The sequence below is a fragment of the Narcine bancroftii genome, chromosome 5 (assembly GCF_036971445.1).
Source record: "Narcine bancroftii isolate sNarBan1 chromosome 5, sNarBan1.hap1, whole genome shotgun sequence".
Taxonomy (NCBI): Eukaryota; Metazoa; Chordata; class Chondrichthyes; order Torpediniformes; family Narcinidae; genus Narcine; species Narcine bancroftii.
This window is the reverse complement of record NC_091473.1, coordinates 125,066,935-125,087,065: the sequence shown is the minus strand read 5'-3', so window position 1 is coordinate 125,087,065 and position 20,131 is coordinate 125,066,935. Positions and strand designations below refer to the sequence as shown.

The window sequence follows — 20,131 nt, the reverse complement described above, 5'->3', positions numbered from 1 at the left end:
CACTTCTGGAATCTTTCTCAACAGCTATTATTACAATTCAGCTCAGGAAAGATAAAGATCCATGAAAATCATCCTCATATAAATATATTTCAATATTAAATATGGACTATAAATTTATAACAAAAATGTTGGCTAACAGACTGGGACAATATTTACCAAAATTGACAAATCCAGATCAAGCTGGTTTTGTGAGAAAAAGATGATCGGACAACAACTTGAGTAGACTATTTAATATTATACATCTGGCACAGTTCGGGGAATTCTGAGTGTGGTCATGGCTTTGGATGCCGAGAAAGCATTGGGCAGACTAAAATGGGATTTTTTTATTCAAAGTACTTGAGGGATTTGGATTGAGACAATCATTAACTAATTGGATAAAAACACTTTATTGTAAACCTCAAGCTAAGATTGTCAACAATGGTCAGATGTCTCAAGTTTTCAGATTCTGTAAGTCATGTAGACAAGGCTGCCCATTATCTCCAACTCTATTTATTTTAGCAATCGAACCACTAGCAGCATTTGTTTGACAGGATCCAAACATAAGGGGGGTCAGAGTGAACAGGAAAGAAAATCAGAGGTAAAACACAGGGTTCTTTTGACACCGTGATTAAGTGAAAAAACATACAAATGCTGGAGAAATTCAGTATGTCAAACAGTGCCTTTATGTAACAAAGGTAAAGATACATCACCAACGTTTCAACATTGATAAAAGGGCTCAAGCCCAAAAAGTTGGTGATGTATCTTTACCTTTGCTAATTAAAGGCACTGTTTCACCTATTGGGTTTCTCCAGCATTTGTGTGTTTTTTTTTTCAGGAAGGAACATAAGATAAATTTATTTTGACAAATCCAACTGAATCTCTGGCTAAATTGGTAAGATTTCTGGGTATAAAATAAATTTTGATAAAAGCCAAATTATGCCCCTAACAAAAAGAGATTGTAGACAGTTTCAACAAGGAAGTAAATTTGATTAGTCATAAGGAGGTATTAAATATTTAGGGATAAGGGTGTACAATAACCTGCCGATTTTATATACATTGAATTACCTCCCGTTGCTTAGAAGGATTGAGGAGGATTTACGAAGATGGAGGAGTCTTCCCATTACTTTGATAGGCAGGATCAGTTGTATTAAAATGAAAGTGATGCCAAGACTGCAATATTTCTTTCAATTCCTACCCATTTTTAAACCAACAAGTTTTTTAAAGCACTTAATAAGCATGTCAGACAATTTAAATGCAATTCTAAGATGCCAAGGGTCTCCACATAAAAACTTACTTGGGATCATTCATTGGGTGGACTACAAGCAACTGATTTTTAAAAATGTTATTTGGCTGCCAAATCAAGATTTATAGCATCTTTCCTTTGAGAGAGGGGATATTCTTGATTGGGCTCAAAGTGGTCTACACATGGTGGGTGATAAGACAGCAGAAGATTTCATTTACAAATGGAATATTAAATTATTTCTGGAAAAATAGATAACCCCATTTTAAAACATAATTTAGATATGGCAACATATTAATAAATATATAGGTCTAAAAATGGGGTTATCTTCAAAAACACCCTTGTAACAAAATGAGTTAATACCAATGACATTAGGAAATAAAATTCTGGGCACTTGGCATTGTAAGGGGATCAAGTGTATCGAGGATTGTTATGAACAAGAACAATTTATGACATTTGAACAGCTAAAAAATAGATATGATTTGTCAAATAGAACTTTCTTCAGTTATCTTCAATTAACATCTGTTTTAAGAGATAGTTAGGACCAGCCATGACCCTGCCAATGTGTAGTGACATGGAGGTTCTCCTTCGAAAGGGGATCAAATGTAAATTTATATCTAAGATGTATTGCCTATTGCACAGCAACTGGGCTTGCACAAATCAAGGGAAAGATGGAAGATGGACCTGAGGAAAAGAATTCAAGAACAATACTGGTCAGAATTGTACACTGATAATATGACATCATTTATTATTGTCAGATATAATGATGATGTGCACTGCAGGATGTATACTCAATTTCATGGTACTTGTGCAATGACAATAAAAGGTTATCTTATCTCACCTCATGTAGATTGATACAATACAATTTTATGCACCAATTATAGCTTACACCACAAGGTTTAAAATCTGAAATTCCAGACTCACGTTTTAGATGTGGCATAGAGGTTGGAACATTTATACATTCAACTTGGCCATGCATGAAAATAAAATCCTTTTGTTATGACTTGGCAGAAATTTTGACAAAAAGTATTAAAGTAGATTTTCCATTGGAGCCAGGAATGTATTTATAGAGCAATCTTATGTTTATTGGCATAAAACTATCAAAATATCAAATACAGTTCATGAGAATTGAACTAGCAGTAGCCAGGAGATGTATCACTGTTACAATAAAGTCCGACTTTGCCCCCTACTTATTTCTCACTGGAATATGGAAATGCAAATTTGTGCCCCTCCAGGAAAAGATAACTTATAATCTTAGAAAGAAATATGATGCGTTTGTTAAAATATGGCAACCTTATTTGAATCATACTGGCTTAAGGATATGATTAACTTCCCCAAAAAGGATGAAATAATATAGTTAAGTTAATAGCGTTAAATTCCTGAATGGCCTGAATGGTCTTTCACTCTGAAGGCAGCATCATGGTTCCTGAGCAGCATTTGCACCTTGGCAGTCATCCATGGCTTCCAGTTAGAGCAAATTATGATGGTCTTTGGCACAGTGATGTCGCTAGTACACTTAGTAATGTAGCTGGTTACTGATGCCGTATACTACTCCAGATTGAAGCAGCTACCATCAGTTTCTGCTTCCTTGAACGTGTGTCAGTCAATGCATTCAAAGCAGTCTTGAAGTGCATGAATGGCCCCCACTGGCCAAGTTTTAACCTGATTCAGAACTTGTCTGGAGTGTTTGTCTGTATACTGGGATTAGCATTACAGGGATGTGATCTGAGTATCCGAAATATTGCTGGGGCTCTGCACGACACAAGGTACTTCGTGTTTGCCCCTCTCATAGTCCATGTACTGATGGAATTTAGGTAGCCCTGACTTGAGGTTCGCCTGGTTGAAATCCCCAGTGATAATAATCAGTCTGTCAGGGTGTGCAGACTGCATTTCAGTTATAGCCCCATGCAGTTCCTAGATCGCCTCCTTAATGTTAGTGGCTGGGGGCTGTACACTCCAACTATGAGGACTGTGAATTCCCATAGTAGATAAAATGGTCTGCATCTGACAGTCACAAATTCCACCAGCGTTGAGCAGTGACCAGAGACTCATGTGGAGTCCTTACACTATTCCGTGTGGATATAAATACACAGGTCATCACTGCAGGCTTTACCATTCAGAGAAGCATCTCTGTCAACCCGGAATAAAATGAGCCCAACCAGCTGAATGGCAGCATCCAGGATCCTGTCGCTCAGCCATGTTTCTGTGAAGAGCAAAGCACAGCAGTCCCTGTACTTACACAGCGCAGACCTCTGGAGTTGTATGTCATTCATTTTGGTCACCAAGGAGCTGACGTTGGCAAGCAGGATGGACAGGAGAGATAGAAGGCAGGGGTTTGCCTTCGGTCTAACATTAACTCCTGCTCTCTTACTGCATTTCCTCTTCCTCTCTTACCACTTCTTTCTCCTGCGCGATCCCGAGGCTTTTAGGCCTAGTCCCTGCAGCAGCCTGTGGTGCGAAGATATGATTATTGTGGACTTTCAAAGAGAATGTTGGTAATTTAAACACTAAAAATAGAGGGCAAGGAGGGATTTGAGGGATAAGGAGAATTGGCACAGAAGATGAGATGAACCTTGAAAATGCTGTAGGATCTCAGCAGATCTCACAGTGTCCATAGGAGTTAAAGACATATCACCCTCGTTTCAGGCCTGTGCCCTTCTTCAATGTATGAGCACAAAGAATGCGCATGAAAACATCTTGACATCAATCCTACCATGCCACCAAAAGATTGTACATTCTCTGGAAAGACAGGAAAAAAGGGCAGGGGGGTAGCACAGGCCAACAGGTCTCACAGCCTGAGTGCCTCCAGCATTTTTATGTTTTTACTGCAATCACAGAAACGGCAGATATTTGTGTTTCACTCCTGAGTCTTGTGCAAATCAGCCATTAAATGGTGGGGCAGGTTTACTTGGTGGTCTACTCATCTATTTTCTTATAGTTTTAGGTTCCAATTACAATAGCTTAAGGACAGAACTGGTTAAAGCAGGTACAAAAAAGGATTAAAATGATAGTTCACTAGTGACAAACATTTCAGAACATATTCCATAACTCTCAGGAAAGGTAGATGACTTGGTTGGTTCCTGGAATGTAAGAGTTGACATATAAAGAATAGTTGAACAAGCTGGATAGATACACATTGGAGGATAGAAGGATGAGAGGTGATCATAATGGAAGGTGATGGGTGGATGCTAAATGGTAATTGAGTGTATGTTTCCTTCTTTAGGGTTATCTTAAACTCAAGTGCACCATTTCAGAATGAGAGCTCACCAATTTAGGTCAGGGTTGATGAGAAATTTCTTTTCTCAGATGGTACGAATCAGGAATTGATTATGTCCCCAAGCTGTGATTTGTTAAAATGGAAATTGAAAAGCATTTGTATTAGAAAAGGGTCTTGGAAAGGAAGTGTGAAAGTGGACAAGATTGCATCAGCCATGATCAAATTGAATAGAAGACGAGGCTCAAGTTGCCTTATCTCTCACCATGTTTTCTGTTCTTATGTTTTGGCATTAGCCATTTGCTCATCACTGATGTGAAAGACAATTTTTTAAAAGTCTTTTTTCCAGACTAGCTACAGTATAAACTTAAGCTGATGAAAGGGAAGTATTTCCCTGGTGGTGGTGGGGGGGATGAGACCAATGTCAGGGAAGATGTCGAGTTGCCTCTTCCTGTTTCCAAAGTCAAGGACAGAAGAAAACTGTTATCAATATTCTCTCATCTAGTCAAGACCACAAGGATCATTGTTCTGGAAAGTAACAAAGTTGAACTGCTCCAGTGTGGGACATTCTTTAGATAATTGTATTATTATGAGATATTTCAGAGGTAGAACAGCTGGAGCCTATATTTAATGTAATGAATATACAGGCATTGTTTCCTACATTATGAAAGTACCAATATGATAAAAGTACTTCAATGAGTACGAAGCCCTTTGGGATATCCTGAAATTGTGAAAAGAACAATTTTTGTTTTGTCTTCCAGTCCAAGTGTTCCTTATGTTTCTAAGCAGTAAAATTAATTCCCCTCTGATAAATCTGTTAACATAATGCAGGTTTCTGCATGTCAAGCCACTAATAAATAGACTTCCTGCAAACAGTAATCTTATTTTAAAATGTCACTGGACAATAAACACTACTGTGGTTCCTCCTTTAAGTATAATGAGCTCCTTGAAAAAATCTGTAAGATGATAGATTACCATCGATGTAAAAGAATGGGACCTGTGAGAGTCCAAGGTCCTTGAAGGAATGTGAAAGGTCTTATTGAATCATGTCTGCACATTATCATTCGTTGGACATCCCAACACTCTGACTACTAGCTCTACAAAGAAATAATGGCATATTGACAACCTCCATTCATGCAATAGCCAAGAAATTCATTCACAGCAGATAAGGCCAGCTGAAGGTTGTTTGTGCTGTAGGCCGATTTGGGTATGGATCCACCTCCAAAAATTCAGAAGTGATTGTGTTCAAGGAATTGTCTTAAATAGTCTGTGTTGCTCCAGAGCAGGCACACAAAGTTGTAGTTAAGTCCAGGAGATGGGCCCAGGGGTTAGATGAGAACAAGAGAGAAAGAAAGTCAGACAGACAGAGGCAGAGGAATTAATAATGGTGCTTGAAGTTGAGGCTCAGAGCCTGGGTGCTGAGAGAATGAGAATTAGAATGAGAATGAATGTCATGTACCTTGGTACAATTGACAGGCACATTGAAATTCTTGCTTCCTGCAGCTACACAGGTACTAAAACACACGAATAAACAATTAATATAAATCAAATTTCCACACTGTTACAACCTAGACCAATAGCAATAGAAATTCACCAAGATAATGGTATCTTCAAAACAATTATATTTATTAATAACTCTTAATAATATAACATTTTGTACTTAACTCTAAACTTAACCCCATTATGTGCGTGTGTGTGTAAGATCCCAAACCATTACAGTTCAGGCACGATTCTAAAAAATCAATTTCAAAATTCAGTCTTATAAATCTTTTGAGTGGAAACTCAGAATCTTTAAACTGTTGTTCAAAAGTAATTACAGAGCAGGGGAGGCACTCAAAACTCATGAATTTTTGTCTGTTGCTTTCAGAGAAATGTTTCTTCAAACGAATGATTTTCTTACAATTCCTTTGTCTTGCATGGAGGTTACAGAACATGTGATTTCCACGATGATTTCACAAATCCAGGCAATGATTTCAGATGAAATGTCCATAACAATGGTCACAGGAGCACTGCTCTCGCTTAACAAAGGGAGACAGTCGGAAGTCGCTATCTTTTCTGGAGCCACTTTGATTCTGTGTTCCTCCCTGGACATGGAGAACACAACAGCAGTCATTTCTCACAGCATATTACTACATTTCTGACTTCAGATGAAAATGGTTCATCATATTAAAGAAGGGTCATAATCACATGACATGTCATCACTACTGGCTCTTTTTTAAGTTTCATTTCTCCAGAAACATTTCATGAAGCAAATGGCTTTCTATTTGAGTTAGGCACAGCTGATGCAACAGATTTTTGGCCCTTTCTGTTTGAACACTCGCTGTTGCTCGTGGGTGTGGCAGTGGGGGGGGGGGGGTGTGATAGTACAGATTCTATCACCAATGTGTATATGTACATATGTACAGATTGTAGTGTAGGATGACTGTGATTGGCTGAGAGTGTAGCCACACCTACTGGCAGGTCTTAAAGGATTGCTCTGAGCCAGACCAGGTCATTCTGGACTGGTCGACCTACTTGTGATATGATCCAGTCTTTTAGTTAATAAAAGCCTTGATTTGGATCAACAAGTCTTTGGTTCTTTCGATGTGTACTACAGAGGGGGGGGGGGGGGGGCACAATAACTAATTTGGGAGTGCATGGACGGCAAATGCTTTCCCCACCCCCATGATACTGAGGCTGCGCCATTCTCCCCTCAAAACTGATCAGCAAGTTTCAAGTCCTGGGTCTCAATAGCCCACTGTAGAATTAGATCCTGGATTTCCTTTCCTCCAGACTCCAATCAATGCAGATTGGCAAGAACATCTCCTCCACAATCTCTATCTTTGCCCCCTGTTCTACTTGCTTGACACCCTTGGCAGTGTGGCTAATGTATGTACAATATGTACAGCGCAGTATGAGCCCTTCAGCCCCTGTATAAACTTATATAAACCTTTATAAGGGACTGAGGGAAAATGCTAGTATGACCACAATATCATCTACAAATTCGCTGATGGTAGTGAGCTGTATTAAAAAGGGGTGGTCAGTCAGCATCCAGGAAGTAGACTGAAAACTTGGCTGAATAGCATATTAACAACAACCTCACAATTAATTTCACCAAAACCAAGAAACTGGTTGTGAACCTTAGGAAGGGATCAAAGGTTTAAGGGTGAGAAATTTTAAGTTCTTGGAAATCACTGTCTCGGAGGATCTTTCCTGGACTCAACATACTAATGTCATTGTGGAAAAAGCACATCAGAACCTTTGCTCCCTCAGGAGTTTGCAGAGGTTCAGTATGACACTGGAAACCTTGGCAAACTTCTACAGATGTGTATGGAAAGTGCACTGACTGACTGCTTCACAGCCTGGTATGGAGACATCAATACCACTGAGCATAAAGCCCTGTAGTGGATGTCGCCCAATGCACCACAGGCAAAACTCTTCCCACTATCAAGAAAATCTACAAGCAACGCTGCCGTCGGAGATCAGTAGCATTCATCAAGGATTCACACCATCCAGCACATGCTCTGTTCTTGCTGCTGCCTTCAGGAAAGAGATATCAGTGCTTCAAGACTCAAACTATCAGGTTTCAGGAACAGCTGCTACCCCTCCACCAGCAGACTATTCAACAACAAATTCAATCAGAGACTCATTTGAGAAATATTACTTTTCATATTATTTATTATTGAATATCTATTTTGTTTCTGTATTGTACAGTTTGTTTACATTTTTCTTTGTTTACATTTCTCTCTTTTTTATATATTTTTTTCTTGAGTGCAGTGTATATACTGATATTTATACTGACCCTGCAGGAAAAATAATCTCTTGCATGTGATGTCATATATGTACTCTGACCATAAATATGAACTTTCAACTGCAGTTAGTGCAAAAAGTGAGATTCCAACAGTACAGACAGATCTTTGGTAGTGCCTTAGTTGTGTTATGGTTCCAGAAGTACAGTAAACTACCTTCCTGTGCTCAGAGGAGGATTGATTTCAAAGAGTCAGGACCTTGGTTGGTGGGGTACAAGGTAGGGGCAGAATTAGAAGATTTTGGTAGTGTCAGTTGTTGACTTTAGCCCCTTTTACACTTGCATCCCATTAAATCAGTCATTCAGTGCCCCAGGATAGGAATGGCATTTTTGTTCTTCACATTTGACCCCTCTTAACTGGGACGCTGCACATGTTCACACTTGCAAGGGGCCATCCCCAGGGTTAGGACTGTTCTACCTTCTACTGGTGATGTCATGACACATAAAGTGATGGTGGACCTGCCCTAAATCCTGAGCAAAATATTATGATCTTATATTTGAACAAAATTAATCATGCCTAATTATAACATAATTAAGCTTTATGTACAGCGCAGTATGAGCCCTTCAGCCCCTGTTGTGGTTGTGCCGACTTATATAAACCTTTATAAGGGACTGAGGGAAAGTGCAGACAATAGTGGACAATTCTTAAACAGTGTGGGAAAGTTGGTAGTACTTTTGTGAACAATTTATACAGTGTGGGACACTTAATAACGCTATTGCGCACAATTTATGGGAAAGATTGATGGTGAAATTGCCCTTCCAGAATGCTGTGCGGCAGAGAAAGGGCTGTGTGTATGGCTACATGCATGGAGCACTCATGGTGGGGGTACTCTGCATTCTCTGCACAGCATTCTGGGAAGTCAGGTGTGCCATCACTTTTTCCCCCACAGTCTTTATAAATTGTGCACGATAATGCTACAAACTTTCACACGCTGTTTAAAAATTTCTTACTATTGTTATTTATTTTCTTTCTCTCTCCCCCGCTGTGACTTTCCCACAATAAAGTTTTATACCTTCATTTTAACCTTTTCTTCCTTCATGTTCCTGCACTCATGCAAAAACTTGGGTAATTTCTGTCCAAGAATGCAATTGCCTATTCTGCACTTGCCTGATTACAATGCTGGCATCTGCAAACACCAGGGATTGTACTAAGGGTCAAGGCAGTCTATCCCCGGCATAAGATGGCATCATCTCATGCGAGCATTTAGACAATTTTCATTCCACATCAGACCCTTTTTAGGCTGTTTGGCTATTAATTCCTGGGACCACTTGCATATGTGACAGGGCTTTAGTTTATACAATCAAGTTCTTTTCTACTTAATGGCCCACAAAATATTGAAATCTCAAATTAACTACCAGCAAATGTTGATTGGGATAATTAAGCTAAGGAATGTACTCTTCAATAACAGAGATCATTCAGCATCCATACACCTTATGTGTTCATGTCCTTTAGTTGGGCTGGATTTCCAACTCAACAGCTGTAGGGCCAGTTAATGAGCATTTGTGCTCAGATAAGATCAGACATTAAAATGTGGAATTATACAGAGACTTAAGACTGATAAAATCATCAGTATTAGCTCCAGAAAAAATCTACCCCCATTACTTTAGAATAGCTTCCAGATGAATTCCGTAACCAGCCTATTGCTTGTGCCAATTGTACACGAAACCACTGCAAAATAAATCCCCTTTCTCCCCATAGTCCCACATCTGCCTCACTTCAAATACCATTTTCCCTTTAAACATACAACCATCTCTGCCTCCACCACTCCATCCTGCAAAGAGTTCTTTCCACCGACAAAATTCTACATTTGCTTTCACATCCCCTCGTTGACAACCCATCAATGAGTTTCCAGACATGTTTCATGTGTCTAGGCAATATGCAACAGTCATTTGTATATGAGAACATTATTTAATCATTGAAAAATGTTCTGAGTTGACTCCCTCAGGTTTAAATAAATCCTGCACGAGAGATGCTGAAAATAGATGAACTAAACTTTATCAAGACTAGTTTTTAGGAAGGAAATAAAAGGAGGAGAGATAAGCAGAAATTTCAGGGAAGAAACTTCAAAGTTTGGAGTCAGCTCTGTTAAAAAATGAGGCACTGACAGGGAATAAAGTTGGTTTGGAAGTTGGAAGCAACTGTGTGCAGAGCTTGAGGAGAAGCTGAGTGATATTAAAATGTGGATGAGAATATTAAGTCTGAATAGGTTGATGAGTCTAGGATAATGTTGCCTAGTAACTACACAAAGATAAGGAACACTGGAAATCCAAGAACAGATCCAAGTGGGTCTCCTGAGATAAAAGTGCAGAGCTAGGAAGAGAAGTTATTGCCTGACATATTTCAATAGATAGTTGCTTAGATCAATTTTTAATTTTTTTTAGACATACCATGGTAACAGGCCCTTCCGGCCCATCCATCCAAACTGGAAAGGGACTAATATTCTCATGAGAAGGTTTGCAAGTGGTTGAAACTAGATTTGCAAGGGGATGGGAACCAGAGTGCCAGAGCAGATAGAAGGAGAGAAGAGATGATGTGAAAATGCATGCATCGTTAGAAATCAGTGGGTTATATAAGGTGGAAATATTTTCAGGTGCAAGGACTATTTTAGGAAAGGCAGACAAGTTTAGAGCATGGATTGGCATGTGGAATTATAACATTGTGGCCATTAGTGAAACTTGGTTGCAGGAGGGACTGGACTGGGAGCTCAATGTTCTGGGCTTCCATTGTTTAGACTGGGGGAGATGAAAGGGGAGAAGTGTCATCTCTCATCAGGGAAAATATTACAGATGTACTCAGGCAGGACAGACCAGAGGGCTCAATTACTGAGGCAATATGTGTGGAGCTGAGGAACAGGAAAGGTATGACCACACTCATGGAGCTGTATTATAGACTGCCCAATTGTCAACAAGAATTGGAAGAGTAAATCTGTAGAGAGATACCACACAGCTGCAGGAAACCTAAAGTTGTGATAGTAGGAGACTTTAATTTTCCACATATTGACTGGGTTTTCCATACTGTAAAAGGGCTGGATGACTTGGAGTTTGTCAAATATGTTCAGGAAAGTTTTCTATATCAATATATAGAGATACCAACTAGAGAGATTGGATCTCCTAACAGGGTAAAAGACAAGACAAGTGACAGAAGTAGGATAGGGTAAAAAATTTGGCCCAGTGATTATAATGCCATAAGTTTCAAATTAATCATGGAGAAGGATAGGGTTGGGCTTTGGGTTGAGATTCTAAATTGTAGAAAAGTCAATTTTGAGGGAATGAGAAAGGATCTAGAATGCATGAATTGGTATAAGTTGTTTTTGGGCAAGGATGAGTGATGTAAGTGGAGGACCCTCAAAAGTGAAATTTTGTTCCTGTCAGGATTAAAGGTAAAGTTCACAGGAATAGGGAACCTTGGTTTTCACGGGATATTAGGATCTGATTTGGATGAAGTGGGAGGTATATAACAGGTATAGGCAAGATGGAGCAAATGAAGTACTTGAAGAGAATAAAAATAGAAAAACCTCAAGAAAGAAATCAGGAAGGCGAAAAGAAGAACTGAGGTTGCTTTGGCTGATAATGAGAAGGAAAATCCTAAGGGTTCTACAGGTATATCAAGAGCAAAAGGATAGTAAGGGACAAAATTGGTCCATTTGAAGATCAAAGTGGTCGGCTTTGTATGGAGTGAAAAGAGATGAGGGAGAACTTAAATGTTTTTTTTTTTCATCAGTATTCACTCAGGAAATGGACCCAGAAATGTGTGAAGTAAGGAAAACAAGCAGTGAGGTCATGGAACACATTAAAGGTGAGTAAGTGTTTGCTGTCTTGAAGCAAATAAGGATGAATAATTCCCCAGGGCCTGACAAGATATTCCCTCGGAACTTAGGGGGAGGGGTGTTAGGTAAGAAATTACAGGGGCTCTGGAAGAAATTTTTAAAATGTCCTTCGCCATGGGTGAGATGCTGGAGGATTGGAAGGTAGCTCACGTTGTTCCGTTGTTTAAATAAGTTTCCAAAAGTAACCTTGGAAATTATAGGCCTGTGACATTAGATGTAGATAAATTCTTGGAAAGTGTTCTAGGAGATTGAATATAGAATTTTTTGTATAGCCAGAAGCTGATTAAAGATAGTTAACATGGCTTTGTGCCTGGTAGGTTGTGTTTAACTAATCTTATAGAGTTTTTGAGGCGGTTAAGGAAAGTTGATGAAGGAAAGGCTGGGCATTATGTGTACAAGGACTTTAGTAAGGCCTTTGACAAGGTAATACATGGGAGGTTAGTCAGGAAGGTTCAGATGCTAGGTATTCATGTTGAAATAGTGAATTTAATTTGACAATGGCTGGACGGGAAATGCCAGAGAGTAGTGGTGGATAATTGCTTCTCAGACTAGAGGCTTGTGGTGTATCTCAGGGATTGGTGCTGGGACTATTATTGTTTGTCATCTACATCGATGATCTGGATGATAATGTGGTAAATTGGATCAGCAAATTTTCAGATGACACAAACATTGGAGGTGATACGGAAAGCAAAGAAGGTTTTCAAAGCTTGCTGAGGGATCTGGACCAACTGGAAAAATGGGCTGAAAATTGGCGGATGGAATTTAATGCAGACAAGTATGAGGTGTTACAATTTGGAAGGACAAACCAAGAATGAAGATACATAGTAAATGATAGGGCACTGAGGAGTGCAGAGGAACAGAGGGATCATATTGCATAATTCCCTGAAAGTGCCATCATAGGTAGATAGGTTTGTAAAGAGAACTTTTGGCATATTGGTCTTCATAAATCAAAGTATTGAGTATAGGAGTTGGGATGTTATTTTAAAGTTGTACAAGACATTGGTGAGGCCAAATTTGGATTATTGTTTGCAGTTTTGCTCACCAAACTGCAGGAACGATATCAATAAGATAGAAAGAGTGAAGAGAAGATTTACTACAATGTTGCCTGGACTCGAAGAACTGAGTTACAGGGAAAGGTTAAACAGGTTAAGAGTTTTATTCTCTGAAGCATAGAAGAATGATGGGAAATTTGATAAAAGTATTTAAAATAAAGGGGGAAAGACATAGTAAATATAGATAGGCCTTTTCCACTAAGGCAGTGGTTCCCAACCTTTTATTTTCCACTCACATACCACTTTAAGTATTCCCTATGCCATAAGTGTTCTGTGATTAATAAGGGATTGCTTAAGGTGGTATGTGGGTGGAAAGAAAAAGTTTGAAAACCACTGTTTTAATCGTACCTAATTGACTCGTTATGTGCACAGTTTCATAACTCCAAAGGAAATGGGCCAATGACAATTTTTCTCAAGCAAAATATTTCAGTAATAATTGGGTCTAGACCAGTGATTCTCAACCTTACCTTCCTACTCACATACCACCTTAAGCAATCCCTTGAGAGGTGGGAGGGAACTGGAGTGCATACAGATATGGCGACAATGTAGAATCTCCTTACAGACAGCACGGGATTCAAACCCCAGTCCTGGACCCAATCACCGGGACTGTTTCAGCGTTGTGCTAACTGCTCTACTAACCGTGCCGATCAAGTGCGAGTTTTTTTTGAGTAGATTTGTAATGAAATGGTTTAGAAGATGAGACAACAGTACCCAAAGGGTAGGAAATATTTTCAATTCCATCTTGTATGAAGCAAACAGGAAGTTAAATAGTTGACAGTTCAATGACAGTAGGATTACAGGACCAGGAGGTGGAACTTATGGAAATGATTAGAGGGATGAGCAGAGGGATGAGACACAGCTTCGAGATTGGGATGTGCTGGGTTTCTGAGAGGAGGTTTGTGTGCTGCCAGCTGGACATGCCTCCCAAGACTGATCCTACCCATAACCCCTTGCATGTTCCCCTTTCTTTTTGCTTCAATCAGTGAATGAGGTTCCTGTCTTTAGTTAATAAAAGCCTGATAGGTTCATAATGTCAGCATTTTGTGATTATTGATGGTAAATCAATTTTTTTAACTAAAATTTTCAAAAAAATACATGGAACAGTACCTAAAACCTGAGAAGCTTGACATTGACCCCTAGTCGTTGAACGCCCCAAGCACATTTGAACTGTGGTTACACTGGTTCAAAAATTTATTTGCGACAGCCACCGATGCCATCACTACGGATGCTAACTGACTGTGACTACTCCTCTTGCGTGTTGGGCCACAAATGTTCCTGTTAATTAGCAACGGCAGCTCACACCAAGCAGCTATAGAAAACCTCAAGGCCCAGTATCACAGGAAGGTTAATGAGGTCTATGCTGAGCATCTCCTGGCCACCAGAAAGCAGTGAATTGTTGAGTTGAGTGCTGAATGCCTAAGGACTCTCCGGATCCTGTGTAGAGCGTGTGACTGTAAGGTCGGTTCGGCCACTCTGAACGCAAAGGATCTCATCAGAGAAACGTATGTGGCTGTTATCCACTCCAGGTATGTATGGCAATGGCTATTGGAGCAAAATGTTCTCGAATTGCAAAGGCCGGTTGAACTTACAGAGACACTGAAGGTAGCCCTCTAGAACTTAGATGACTACTCAGCCACTTGGGTGCCGCGGGTGCTGCTATCATGGGATGGGGCAACGTTCAGCCCCATGAGTGAATGGTCCTCTATATCATCCCATTACTCTGGTGATTTGACCTCAGCCTCCATTGTGGGAAATTTCTCCGTGCTACTTTTGTGGGTAGAGTCAACATTGGAGGAAACGCTCCCCTGCTGGATAAAGGGGCATTACACCAAAGTTTGCTAGTCCAAACTATCCACGAGGTCTAGAAGCACCATGTCCCTGCACTCCAGCAACACCATATGTGAATCATGGAGACCACCATTTTTGTCCACATGTCAAACGCCATTTTTCCAGGCATATGATACTTCGAGGGGTCAAAGCCAGCCATCTTGGGACCGAGGGCAGCCATCTCGGGCACAGGAGACCCATAAGACTCAGACAATGAATCCATACTGGCCTCCATCATTCTGAACTAGGGGGCCCCGCACGAACTCACCAGGTCCATGATGGGCGCCCAGGCAAATAGGCACTATATCAACTGTTTATTTGAAAGTGGGAGTACAGACCACCCTGATACCACTAAATGACTGTCCCTTAATGTATGACCCACTAAGCACGGGATAACGGTCGCATCCAAATTATACGCGGCAGACACTCTGGGGCCTTCATAGTGACCCTCACTCTTGGAGGTGTAGTGTACAAACACTTCAGACTGCTCATTATGTCATAACTCTGTACCCCCTTGCTACTGGGGCTGGATTTCCAGTGCCAACTTCAGAAAGTCACTCTGCAATTCGATGGGCCCATCTCTTGCAGGTGACGTGTGGTTCTTCGACCCTCCACTGTTCGCCAACCTCACATCCAATTGCAAACTGATGGCCACCAGGAGTAGATTGTACTGTGCAGTTGACAGAACATTCATCAAGGCATTATTGGGCAAGGATATTATTGAGGCCAATAATAGCCCTTGGAGGGTATTCTTCACGATTGACCCGAAGCCGGCATAACATCAGCTCCCAATCCGCCAAGATGACCATTCAAGGCAGATGGTTACCTCTATCTCTTCCTCCAGGTCCCTTTCGGCATCACAAACTGGGTCTCCGTTTTCCAACAAATATGGACCACTTGGTGGACAGCTACAATCTACACTCAATGTATCCTCAACTATTTTGACAAGATTTGCTCATTGAAAAAACTATTATGTTTCCCCTGTCAGCAGTCACCCAAGCTGCCTTCAACAGCATCAAAGATTACCTCACCAAGGCAACCATGCATGCCATTGATGAGTCCATAGCATTTCAAGTGAAGGGCGATGCATCTGACTGTGTCTAGGCTGCCACATTCAATCAAGCAGGCAGACCTGTCACCTTTTTCTCATGAATTCTCCAAGGCCCTGAAATTCACCACTCCTCCATCAAGAAGGAGGCCCAGGCCACATGGAAGCTGTATGCCACTGGAGGCATTGTCTCTCATGGAAATGGTTCACCCTCCTCACAGATCAGTGAATGGTAGCATTCATGTTTAATAATAAGCACAGGGGAAAAATCAAGAATGATAAGATCTTCAGGTGGACAATCGAACTGTCCACTACAAATATGACATTCTCTCCCAACCCAGCAAATTCAACAAGTCCCCGGACGCTCTTTGCCGAGGAACCTTGACAGACTGCAAGTCCATTGAAAATGGACAGACTGCAGGCTCTCCACAATGACCTTTGCCACCCAGCAGTTACTTGTTTTTTTTTTCCATTTTATCAAATCTCAGAATTTACCATGCTCCATGAGGAAGTCTGGACTATAACTAAACACTGCCGTGTCTGTGCCGAATTTAAACTCCAGTTCTACCAGCCGGACAAAGAGCATCTGATCAAGGCCACCCACCCCTTCGTGTGCCTCGGCATCGATTTCAAGGGACCCATCACCTTGTCCAACCAGAACGTTTTCTTCCTTACCATTATCGATGAATACTCCCATTTCCCCTTCACCATACCTCGCCCAGATATGACCATGGCCACAGTTATCAAGGCCCTCCAGAATATCCTCACTCAGTTCGGGTACCCTGGCTTCATCCACAGTGGCTGTGGTACATCATTCATGAGGGATGAGTTGTGGCAACACCTATTGTCCAGGGGTATCACCACGAGTAGGACCACCAGCAATATTCCTAGGGGTAATGTAGAAAGAGAGAACATCACAGTATGGAAAACCATCCTCCTGGCACTGAGGTCACAGTGTCTACCTGTCTCCCAATGGCAGGAAGTCCTTCCAGACTCACTTCACTCTGTCCGGTCTCTCCTATGTATGGCCACCAACAACACACCTCATGAACGGATGTTTGCTTTCCCTAGGAAGTCTGCATTAGGGACTATGCTGCCACCTGGCTTACCTCCCCAGGTCCAGTCCTGCGACAGAAGCACATCAGGCAATCTAAGACAGACCCACTGGTCTAGATGGTCCGCCTTCTCCACGCGAACTCCAGTATGCCTACATTGCTTTCCCTGACAGATGCAAAGACACAGTCTCGATCTGGCACCTTGCTCCATTGGGGGCCTCCCCAACTACCATTGACTTTCAACAGATAACCCCTCCCACTTCAACCTTAGGGGTCCTCGATCCTGTAGCTGACCACCCCCTACTCCAGGCCTCTGTTGTTGCCAACAATGTACCAGCTTCACACTCCCCACCTGCCCTACCCTGAGACAAACAGTTAACAGATCTACATCACAAACTGCTCAGGATGCTACGATAGTGCCCCAACCATTGCCACATTGCTCGCTGCGGCAGAAGAGACCCCCTGATAGACTTAACCCGTAAAATGTATACATGTACAGTTCTTTCATCTTTTCCTTTTTTCTCACCTCACAGGACTCTTCTTAAAAAGGAGGGGTGAATGTGGTAAACCACTGTTGCGCCGACTGGACACACCTCCCTAGATTGATTCTACCCATAGCCCCTTTCATGTTCCCTTTTCTCTTTGCTTCAATCTGTTGATGAGATTGATGGTAGTTCCTGTCTTTAGTTAATAAAAACCTGATAGTTTCACAACATCAGCCTTTTGTGAATATTGATGGTACATCAGTTTGCTCACTGGACATGTCAAAATTTGTGAGGGCAGGGCTGGGTCAGACACAGGGTGACTGCGAAAAGGAACAGTGGAAGCTGAATAATGTCACAGGTTTGATAATAAACATATTGTTAAGTACCTCGCATGGAAGCCCAAGAACTTAAGCAAATGATAAAGAAAACCCAGGGATTATCTTTGATTTACAGGGAGATCTAGGAGATAACTATTTAGTAGAGCAAAATGACAGCTAACACAAGCAGACATGGTCCAGCTAGACGTGGTGTTGGAAATGTAAACTAACCTGGCATCAACTATGCCCCTTGGATTTCAGTTCCTAGATTCACATTTTTATTCCACCTGATTACATACAATGCAGAACAATTACTTAGAAAAGATAATAGCAAAAAGACATACAACAAAACTAAATAATCCTTATATTTTGATTTCTAAAACTTATCTTGTGTTAACATTATTCTCTGGAACAAAGCATCTGGATTATCAGTGAGGAACCAAATTGGATTAATTATTTGAAACAAGCAATTTCTTTGACAGCATGTTGAGCAGTGGAATGTCATGGTTCAACATGTTACAGTTAAGCAAAAACTGTGCAGAGAAAAACTTTACTAGCTAAATTACTCCATTTAATTTAAAGTACCATATTTTCCCACACAATGCTTTCCTGCATTGAACATTAATGTGCTAGTGTCATTAATGAGAGTCCCGGACAGAGCTACGTTGGACCAGGCTTCTGCATCACTTCAGGTGCTGATTTTGTTGGATTCCTGCAGAAACCGTCATCTGTTGTTGCCAAGCCGGGAGGAATTCCAAGCAGTGAACGGAATGTTTAATAACAATCATCAACATGCTGCCTGGCTTTGAGGCTTTGTGCCTCATGAGTGGGCACCACAAATCAGCCCATTTGGCAGGATGATAAGCTCAGTAGAAAGAATTATGTACCAGTCTCTTTGTGTGAGATGTAGCAGCCAATGCACATCTGATTTGCTTCAATCATTTGTTTCAAATTTTCAGTATCCCCATTACAGCATTGTACAGGCCCTTCAGCCCATGATGCTGTGGTGACCCATGTAAACCTACACCATAGTAATCTAATATTCCCCTACCTCACATTCATAACCCTTGATTTTTCTTAAATCAATGTGCCTATAATAAGTCTTTTAAATGTCCCTATTGTACCAGCCTCCTCCACCACCCCCAGCAATGCATTCCAGGCACCCTCCTCCCTGATACCTCTGGCATCTCGCCTAAACTTTCTTCCACACACATTAAACAGATATCCTGTGGCATTTGCTATCGTTGCCGGAAAAAAAAGGATGTTGTCCATGCAATCTAAGGCCCTCATAATCACATGTACATCTATTAAGTCATCTCTCATCCTTCATTGCTCCAAATCAAAAACTCAAACTCAGTCAACCTTTATCCATAAAACATGTTTCCTAATCCAGGCAACATCCTGGTAAATCTTCTCTGAATCCACCCTAAAGCGTCTACATCCTTCCTGTAATGAATTGACCAGAACTGAATCCAATACATCAATTGTGGCCGAAAAAGAGTTCTATAGAGCTGCAACTCAATCCCCCAACTAATGAAGGCCAACACTCCATATACTTTCTTAACCATCCTGTCAACTTGTGCAGCAACCTGAGGGATTTATGAACCTGGACCTCAAGATCCTTCTGTTCAGAATCCTACCATTAATCACATACTCTGCCTTCAAGTTTGACCTTCCAAGGAGCATTTCAGTGAACTGGAATTCACTGTCTGTGTATTGTTCTGATGGCTGGGTCCTTCCTTGGCTCCAACTTCACCTACCCCAATATAAACCCTGGTTTTCCCACCTTACCTCATTCACCTATTGTGTCTACTAGCCATTGATTGTAAGCTATTAAAAGTGTCTGTCCTCCTCAGTGTCTCTGAGTGGATTCAGTCACATTACAAGCATTACATCACAATTATCTAAAGTATTATCACAAATTTTTCTCAGTGTTAACCACACAGCTCATATGACCCACACATTCATAGAGCACACACGTAAACTACTGATGACCTACTTATTTATGGTCAATTTGATCATCACTCTGCCTCTTGCAATTATCACACTTGCTTTTGCTTCTTTACTTATTCAAGCGGTCACAGCAAGTGGTGCCTTTGTCAGTGTTGAGATTACACATCGTCCCTGTGACTACTTGGATTGGGTTTCCCTGAATGTTCCATCTTCCTCACATATCCCAAGCACATGCAGCTGGTCATCAATGGCCATTGTAAGTTTCCCCCTAGCATGTAACTGAGCGGTGAGTGGTGGAATCCAAGGCTGGGGTTGGGTTGGGGAGGTAAGATAATGAGATGAGTGTA

At 41.0% G+C, this 20,131-nt stretch overlaps 1 long non-coding RNA gene across 3 annotated transcripts; it reads right to left on the bottom strand.

Annotated features, from left to right (window-relative positions):
- Positions 1–6,097: 6,097 nt before the first annotated feature.
- Positions 6,098–19,695, bottom strand: LOC138763948 (uncharacterized). 3 transcript variants are annotated; one of them, XR_011357917.1, is made up of 5 exons: positions 19,623–19,669; positions 18,063–18,118; positions 17,556–17,681; positions 16,650–16,861; positions 6,098–6,517 (listed from the first exon to the last, which is right to left on the bottom strand). It is a non-coding gene; the product is annotated as an uncharacterized lncRNA (long non-coding RNA). The 3 variants fall into 3 exon arrangements; XR_011357918.1 differs by lacking the exon at positions 18,063–18,118 and having other exon boundaries at positions 19,623–19,673; XR_011357916.1 differs by lacking the exons at positions 17,556–17,681; positions 18,063–18,118 and having other exon boundaries at positions 19,623–19,695.
- Between the last annotated feature and the right edge of the window lie 436 nt (positions 19,696–20,131).